Source organism: Ursus americanus, chromosome 9 (assembly GCF_024610735.1).
Source record: "Ursus americanus isolate L20-20 chromosome 9, mUrsAme1.1.p, whole genome shotgun sequence".
Lineage (NCBI taxonomy): Eukaryota > Metazoa > Chordata > Mammalia > Carnivora > Ursidae > Ursus > Ursus americanus.
Window position 1 is genome coordinate 26,899,247 of NC_142135.1, and position 10,061 is coordinate 26,909,307.

The window sequence follows — 10,061 nt, forward strand, 5'->3', positions numbered from 1 at the left end:
TCTTAAAAAAAAAAAAAAAGAAATTTAGAAATGAGTGTGTAATGGTTTGAAGAGTGAAATATGATTACTAGTTATTTAATAGGGAATGAGTAAAGAAGTTAAATTAAAAATACCAAAAGTTGAAGATTAGCTGTATGTTAAAATATACAATGAAGTTAATTCATATGTATCACTGACTCCATGAAAATAGAATATTTAAGACATTATTTTAAACTCAGCTAAACTCATTAACTGGAAACACTACATAGAGCTGAATTGTTCAGACAACTTAGGTTATTAACTTTACTAGACTTATTAAAGTAGTAATCAGAGGTTCAATTTAAACATATTTTCATATGAATCAGACTCTTATCAACAAAATCATCCACACCTTTTTCTGTATCTTTACGTTTGGTGGTGGAACAAAAGGAGAAGAGAGATGTAAAGAAAAACAATATCCATCCTGACAGTCAAGATTATGTTAATGTTGGACTAACCAGTGGAAAATATTTATTGAGCAAAAGCTTTAAATTCTTTGAAATTCAGAGCGTCTTGGTGGCAGAGCGTCTGGGTGGCTCAGTCAGTTGAGCGTCTGTCTTCAGGTCAGGTCACCATCCCACCATCCCACCCAGGGTCGTGGGATCGGGCCCTGAGTCAGGCTGTCTGCTCAGCAGGGAGCCTGCTTCTCCCTCTCCCTCTGCCTACAGCTTCCCCTGCTTGTGCTGTCTTTCTTTCTATCAAATAAATAAAATCTTTAAAACTAATAATAATATTTAATTAATTAATTAATTCTGTGAAATTCAAGGACTACAAACTAAGATCTTGTAAAGTTATTTTAATAAAAGTATTTGGATACTAACATTGAATATGCTAATTATAAATAATTGTTACCTAATTATTAAAACCTTGAGACTTCAGACTTTGAGCAGGCTCTTAACTAGTAAGTACATGATAAGAATTTAGACTGATGTTCAAAAATGTCATACATAATGACAGTTCAGATAAATGTCTACAAATCCACACACTTTAAGCAGTTTTTGAGAGCCACCTGGAAAGACGAGTTGGGGAAAGAAAAGAGCTCCAATCAATTAGAATATCTTTTGTTAACAAACCTTCTGCTATGTATAGTTGTCCTCTACCCTCTGTGTGAAGTTGTGTAGAGAAATTCTTTTTGGAAGGAGTGCTGACCCTACCACTGTGTATAGTATGTATGTATTATTTCTGTAATAATGTGACTTTCTCTTATTTTTACTCAAATATAATTTCTTGAATGTGAAATAAATGGTGGCATTAATTTATTTTACCAATTATCTGAAATAATTCTGTGGCCTTTTATTTATATCTCAGCCTCTAGTGAGTAACTATAACTGATAACATTGAGACAGTTCCCTCTAACTGCAATGATTAAACTTCCTGAAAACATTTGGGATTATTTCAAAATCCAGTATGCCCATAGAATGTGTAGTGCTTTAAAATTCTTGGTCATTGCAGAACTAATGCATATGTACAATTGAAATGATGACCAGCTTCCAATATTAAAATTCTTATTTTCTCAAAATAGTCTAGTGTAAGGAAAGAGCATTTCTAACTTCTGAGTCGTGAGGTTTGAGAGTCCTATGAGCATATTTAAACCAGAGTATTCCAAGGTGTGAAATTATAAACTAAAATAAATCTCAAATTAATGGAATTACGGATATTGGTGGAGATAAAGAATGGCCATTTTAGCAGGGTGATAAGAGTCAGCTTATACATTCTTGGATCATCAAATGGCAAAATAAAAATTTCCCCAGGTGATCCTGTTGCTTCTCTGCTCCTTTTATTCTAATGCTGTTTTTTTTTTTTCATTTGTTGTTTATTTGCTTCTCTGACTTTGCCATCTTTTACCTGCACTTCCCCTTTAATGGTAGCTTTATGACTTTTCATGCCTCACTTTCCCTTTCACCTTTCCCAAGGCCATCATATCATTCATATATTTCTTTTGGTTTTCCTAGTAAAAACCACTATATTATTATGCAGTGGTATGTTTTTATGAATTTACTTAAGTACATACTTTCTTTTACTTTTAAATGATGTTTTCATATTCAAGGTTTGTAAATGCTCTTGACTAAAAGCAAGTAAGGCACTAGCTTAGTTCCTAATAGTTGCCAGGTTCATATTAGCTGAATTTACACTGAATCACATCCAAAACAAGATGCTGTATGACACCTGCTGTTGTGATAATAGATTTTAGGCTGAGGAACATGAAAAAAATTATTTCATTGCTTTAAACAGGATTCTTTATGTCGTAAGAACTGAATAAATGTAGTCAAATGTAAGATGTTTCCCTATCATAATATTGTGGGACGTGGTGTTTACCATTGAAATTACTTCCAGTTGCAAATTTGATAGATTTTGACTCTTTAAATATATTAATTTCTTGGGGCGCCTGGGTGGCTCAGTCGGTTAAGCATCGGGTGCTTTGTTTCAGCTTAAGTCATGATGTCATGGGTGGTGAGATCCAGCTACTTCGGGCTCCTCACTCAGTGGGGAGTCTTCTTGATGATTCTCTCTCTGCCCCTCTCCACTTTGCTCCTGCTCTCTCATAAATAAATAAATAAATAAATCTTTAAATATATGTGTGTGTGTGTATTAAAGTCTCTAAACCATTTTAAAATTCTGAATTTCATGTAAATATATATGTTCAGAACTTCCTGTTTCTGCTAGGACATACAAAGAGCTTAAAAAAACATCATGTCCATCCTTCCATAGAGAGAAAAGCTGAACAAATTGAAAATCAACAACTCTGCTTAGATATTCCAGAGAATGGAGGTTACATGACAAAATCATACCCTTGCCTACAACTAGAGGTACAGGCAAATACAGAGAATCACAGCTTACCAGGAGCAGAAGATGTGGGAACAGGAATGGAAAAATATTTAAATGGGAGTAATTGATGAACTGTTGGGAGCTTTGTGTGTGAGTTAAAAACTCCAGGGGACACAGCCATGGGTGTCACTGTAGTGAGATTTGCCTCTAGAAGCTCCTCTAGTTTCCCAGGATAAAGACCTAAAAAACTCCCCTCATGTTCCAACAGGAGGAGGGGAAAATTGAGTCATGTGGAATATGCCCATGGAAAAATACTCATTTTGGAATACGTCCAGAACTTTTTGTTCTCTGCCTGCCGTCAAAGTAAATTTATTTGTCAGAGTTTAACACTAGAAGTAGGGAAATAATCAACTTTAGCGCCCTTTCTCAACAAGAGGTTGGGGGGAAGCTGAGACATGCTTGTGAATTTCACAGACCAGAGACACAGGCCTACTAAAACCTGAGACCTACTTCTAGGATTGTAGAAAGCTTCCCCTTTTCCCATACCTCATCTGCCTGTAAACAGGATTCCTTAGAATGATGGAGAATTACATCTAAAAGAACTACAAGGCACAGACTCTAAGAAGGGAGATTATAGTAGGTTTAAATTTCTAGATTATGGTATGTCTGGAGTGTATATTTCTCAAATAGGGAAAACTGCACTATTTAGATTTGTCTAAAAGGCATAGTGAAATCAGAGGAGTTTCAAAAGTTAGGAATCTTAAAATGTATTCATCACAAATTTAAAAAACATCAATATTCTTTATTTTTTCTTTTTTAAAAATTTTATTTTGAATTCAAGTATAATTAACACACTATATTGTAATTAGTTTCAGTTGTACAATATAATGATTCAACAATTCTACAGATTACTCAGTGCTCATCACAAATATAATCTTATTCCCCTTTACCTATTTCACTTATTTCAATATTCTCTATCTTTATTAAAATTTATGGGTTTTAAATTGACATCTCTTACTAGAGTTATCCACTGAACTTATCTTGTGAGAATTGTTTTTATGTTTAATAGTTGAATGTGTCTCTAAGTAATATGGTGGAGTTTGCTCTTTTTAAACTGATATTGCTACAGTCTTATTGCATATAGTATTTTGGGTGTTGTCACTTTTGCTTCATGTTATACTTACAAGATTCATCCCTATTTTTACATGATCTACACTTTTTTAATCTTCATCCTTGTCGGGAGTTTCTATGAATATAAAAATATTATTTTTCAATGTTCCTCTTAGTGGATGTGATTTTTTTTTTCTGACTGAAGCTATTACAATTTGCTAAGAACAGTCTTACACATGAACCGTGATGTAAAACATTTTCACAAGTAGCAAAAATCTAGTAGGTAAATGAAAACTGGCTTACTCAGAGATCCTTTAAAGTTTAAATCTTGCTTGTCGAATACACTTTAACATTTTAGAACTGGTTTTGTGTGAACTTACCACAGAATTGCTCAGGGAAAATATGGCTTCTGGGCAAAAAGCTTTGGAGGACAGTTCAGTGATAATCCTTCAAAAGAAGTCAGGGTAAACTGATTTAAACCTCTGAAGCCTGTTTTACTCCAGACGTCCTCTGGGGCAGCTGGATCTAAAATAGCGGTAGTTGCTGATTGACAACCAGTTTGTGGAGCTCTTGGCAAACTCATGGTAAAACTGATTTTTTTTTTTTTTATATCAGTTTTCTCTAGACATGAGATACACAGAGACAGAGCACAGAGCATGAAGGCCAGGAGTAGAGAATACTGTGGAGGGGAGGAGACATACAATGAATGTGAGAGAGCACGTACCTGTGAGAAAATATAGTGTGCTCACAGTTTTGACTGTCAGAGGATGTGTAGAGGGGAACTGAGTAAGCATGATGTGACTGACATGAGCAATTTGAACAAGCTCTAAAGTGGCTAAAGCAAAGTGCTGGTTATTTCATAGTTTCCTTACTGTGTTCTAATTTTTACCACATCAGAAATGTTTAGATTTCTTGCCAGCGAAATATGGTTATGTCCATCACAGACCTATTTTCTTAAAAAGTGAAACAGCCGTCCTTGAATCATGTACTTTGTATTACTCTTTTCTTGCACCTTTTGTTTATATTACCTGTTTTCATACTCACTGGCCATTTTTGATCCAGCAGATATTTTCCTCAAATGGCACAAAAAAGCTCACTGAATATTTTCCCCACCCCATTATTTTCCTAATTCTGAATTCTGTAATATCTATGTGGTATATTTACTTCTTATCTGCATTGAAAAATGTCTTTTTTTTTAAACTTATGTTATTTCCCCATTATCTTTCATATGGTTATAATTAAGTATGTAGTTGGTTAAGATATTTAGATTTTAGGATTTTAGTTTCTATTTTAAATTTAAGCCAATTCTAAGGGAAGCAGAATCATGCAAGCCACTAAATTTCATATGTGCAATATTTGTGACTAATGCTTTTATAATAAACAATGTTTAAATATGTTTCTATAATTTCCAGTTAATTAGAATATTCCCCTTGATAGCTGTACATAGTTTTGCATAGCTTCTATAGTTTTTTGTCACTAGCTTACAAAATGGCATGCTTATGAAATTCATACAAAAATAAAATTTGGAAATGCCAACTGCATAATCAATTGTTAATGACAGAGTAATATTTCAGTGATGTCCTTTTGTCATGCCTAGAAATTAATTTATTGAACAAAATCATTATTATCCAAACTGTCAGTTGCCATTAAAATTCTATATGATTCAAATAGTAACAGATTTATTAATTGAACACAATGTACCTTGATGAAAAGTGCTGTATTATCGAATGTAAGATGAAAAAAAAAAATTGCTTGGCTTTGAGTGTCTAGAATGTCAATCTCTACTCATCGGATTGCGATAAATTTAAACCAGTAGCAGTAAAACATGCTAAGGATTTATTTGCTAACAATTTAATACATTGAAAACCAGTGTAAAGGGCGTCTTAGTGAGTGTAAAAATCATTTTCAATTTACAAGTAGTCTTTATATGTGTGAAATAGATATTCTGCTTTTATCACCCTTTCATTAACTTATTTAATATTTATTATTTCATGTAACTTTAAAATATCATAAAACATGTCTAAAATATAAATAAAATGGCATAGAAAGTATTTTCAATGTTTCCATTTTCTGTTTACTAATTCTAAAATCTAAAGTAGCTGAGTGTAAATAAAATGACAGTTACATATTTCACTAATTCAATATAATGTCAAAAAAGAACTCATTCATCATTCAGTATTTCTCAGTAAAATATTAGTTGATGGGCCAATTTCTAAAGTAATAGATAAATGCTTGCTCATTACCACTAGAGCATATGTGAAATAAAATTAAAGTTACACATTTTAATTGCTACAATTGCAAAATATTTTACCTTTCTAAAATTCTTTAAAAGCTCTCACACTGCTACATTTCTAGTGTCATCTTCTGCCATTTTTGCAATTTCCATTGATCAAATTTTCTTGTTTTATCTGCCCAGAAGTTCATGACCTATGTGTAACTATGGCAGATATTAGAAACTATTTTCTCAATTATTTTGATAGAGTAACCTTTCGGAGATTTTATTTTGAACAGATAGCATACCCTGGTCACCTGCTAACTAGTGTAGAGTACAGAACCTCCTTAACCTACTTGATAAACATGTATAATTATCTCAGGGACTTCTGCTGGGCTTCGAATACACTACTCTAAAACAAACAAAAGGAACATGAGTATATTATATCATGAAAAGCAATCTTTCATGGAACAGCTTACCTTTTTCATGTTGATGAATTGAGTAGAGTTTATGTGAAATGTTTCCCTTGTTCATAAAGGGGAAAACTAATACAATGCAAGAAAGGTAAATTGAAGTCATTACAAACTGAGTCTATGGAGCCAGACTGCCTGGGCAGAGCCTGATTCCACCACTTGCTTGTGAACTTTGTTATGAACTTCATCTTGTCTCAGTCTCTTCACTTATAGAATGGGAATAATTCCCTTCTCAGAGATTATTTTGAGGATTTAATATACTAGTTTATATAAGTTATAAAAAACTTGCGCCTAGCATAGAGTAAGTACTGCCTACTTATTAACCCTTATCCTCATGAAAGGAGAATCCAAATTTTCTTATAAATCTTTCTTCCTTATGTGTCACCATACATGTTCCACTTCATTTGCTAACATTATTTTACTTTAACTTAATCTGTCTTATATTTATTTCACTTAATTTTACTATATTATATGAATGTTAACAAGTTGACTTAAATCCTAAAATGGAATAATTTGAATTTAAATAAATAAGAGATTTCCCCCTAACACTATAGCAGCACTTATTTTCATTAAAAACCTGTGTAGTTTAATAAAAGTAAAAAAAAAAAATCACTCATTTCAAAGTTGTGGTAACAAAAATACAGCATTTTAATTATAAATTAGTATTGATCTAGATAGAATGACATTTTCCCATACTCATTCAGCTCTCAATTATTCATAAAATTGAAAGACAGAAGATGGTAAAAATATATTCTGAAAAGGTAAACAAAATTAACATTAGTATAGGATTATACTCTTTCTGTTAATATCACACTAAAATTTATTTTAGTAAATTATATATGCATGCATATGCACTTGTGTGTTTTATGGTATACCCATTGAAGTAACTGCTTTGTTTGTTATGTTTTATAATCTAATTTAAATTATATTAAATACTTGATCATTTCATTTTAAAGAATCTTTGTGGAGACAATACTTTATTATGTTTTATCAAAATAAATTTCAAAGACATCATGTAATCTTTAATATGCTTTGACAAATTTTCAGTTTTGGGATCCATTCACAAATGGGACTTACAACCAAAATACATTATAAAACTAATATATTACCTATAATACACTACTGTGATATTACAGAATGATTCTAGGATCCAGAGTCTGTATAGTCATACTAGGCTTTGATTTGATTTTAATTCTTTCACTTCCAATCTGTTTTACTTGGATATTCTGAGCCATATTTTTTTCCACTTAAAGCAGTAATAGCAGTAACTACCTGCAGGAGATTATCTGAGCATTAATTAATATAATCTACCAGAAAAATTTGCAGCACAAGATTTTAAATATATAAGGGTTTCAATTAGCAGTAACCATTGCTAATCTAAATGTTTTGCTGTACCAAATGTAACAAAATTCCGTACAAAATACCAGATCAGATGCATGTTTTAGGCAATGCTACTAATTAGTTTGATATATCTGTTCTTATAATTGTATATATTCAGTCACTACTAGCTACTATGCTTATTTTTGTAACCACAACCATATTTTTCTATGCTTTTTTATTCATACTTTCAAAAATATTTATACAATACTTTTTGCTCTTGACAGTGTAACAGTGACCTTGGTTTCTCTTAGAAAATCAAATTTGTGAGACAATGCGTTTCATCTAGTATTGTGGCTACCTATCTTTGAAAAGGACTGTAAACCAGCAGTATACATGCATTGCACTGACATGGTAGAGGTCTTGTGATTCCCAGTTGAGGGTTCTTAATCTCAAAATAATAATCTCAATCATACCACATTACGTTTGCATAGTCACAGAAATGAGCTGAGTGCTTAAAAAAAAAAGTTATCAGATCAGGAAACCTTCCTACTACAAATAATTTTGTTATATAGTCCCATGAAGGGCTAATATCAGGATTATGTGACTATCACTTATTCTTTACTACAGCATAATTGTATCAAATAGAGGTCATACATTAATTGCCGGATACTCAAGAATTATTGGTTATTTGTCAATGACAGATTCAAATAATCTTGACAAATAGTCAAGAAATTGGTTCAGCACATAGAAACTTCAGCAGGACTCTCATTTTTCCCAGATTCAGTATATGCTCCTATATGTATTTCTTGAAGCAGGGCTAAGGGTGAGCTATTTCCTTCAGCTTATCAAGTATTCCTTGGCTGCCAGACATTGTGGTAGGCTGTATGGATACAGTGTTAAAACAAATAGAAAAACTGTCCTTATCTAACTTGCAATCTAGTGTGGAAGTGCAACAAATAATGTTAGTAAGGGAAGTCGTAAATGGCATGGAGGTATATAGAACAAGCTATGGAAAGTGTCTTGAATGAGGAATAGAATTTATTTGGAAGAAGATGAGTAATATAAATGTTCCTAAAATCATGTGTTCATTCTCATAGTAACATTGGAGTTCTGCCCAATCCCTTCCTCCCTGTTTTTCTCTTCAAATGATCAGTCAGCTTAAATAAGTTATGGGAAAAAGTACCAATGAGTCCTCATGGAAGATTTCAAAATGTGAGATAGAGATAACAAAATCTGAAAATGTAACAAACATTAAAAAAGGAAAAAAATCCCCCATTTTAGAAATCAGAAATAAGACAGAGCAAGAAGAAACTAATACCATGATAGCATATGGGTAATTGACCACAACATAGTTTATCAAGTCTTAAAGCCGAAGTTTTAATGTTGAGATGCATTTAGAAAACATATCTTCATGGTTTGCAGAAGAGGAAAATGAAAGTAAACCAATCTGCATAAATATAGGAATATAAAGCATGGTCTCAAAGCTTTTAACCACACACCTCAGAAAGCAGAAGAGAATTTATAATCTGACTAGTTTAGGAAATGGGGAAAATCACTCAAGAGAAATAAATAGCTCTATCATAGGCCATGTACAGAAAAGCAACAATAGTTTAACATAAAAGCTGGTTTAAGACCCATTAGATCTGAATCTAATATTTAAATCTGAATGTATTTCACTTAACATAATGACGTCAGGATCCATCCATATTGTCACAAATGGCAGTTTCATTCTTTCTCATGGCTGAATATATTATATTCATATATATGTGTATATATATGATATATATGCATGTGTATATGTATACATATACATATCCTACATCTTCTTAATATATATGTAATATAATATATATATATATATATATATTCAGGTATATATGTATACATATACTGTCTTCTTAATATATTATATTCATATATATATATATATATATATATACACACACACACGTATGTACATATATACATACATATACTACATCTTATTTATCCATTCATCTGTTGATGAAAACTTAGGTTGTTTCTACAGTTTGGCTATTATCAATAATGCTGCAATGAACACGGTGATGTAGGTGTCCTCAAAATCCTGTTTTCATTCCATTTGGATATATACCCAGAAGAGAAATTCCTGGATCATTTGGTAGTTCTATTTTAATTTTTTG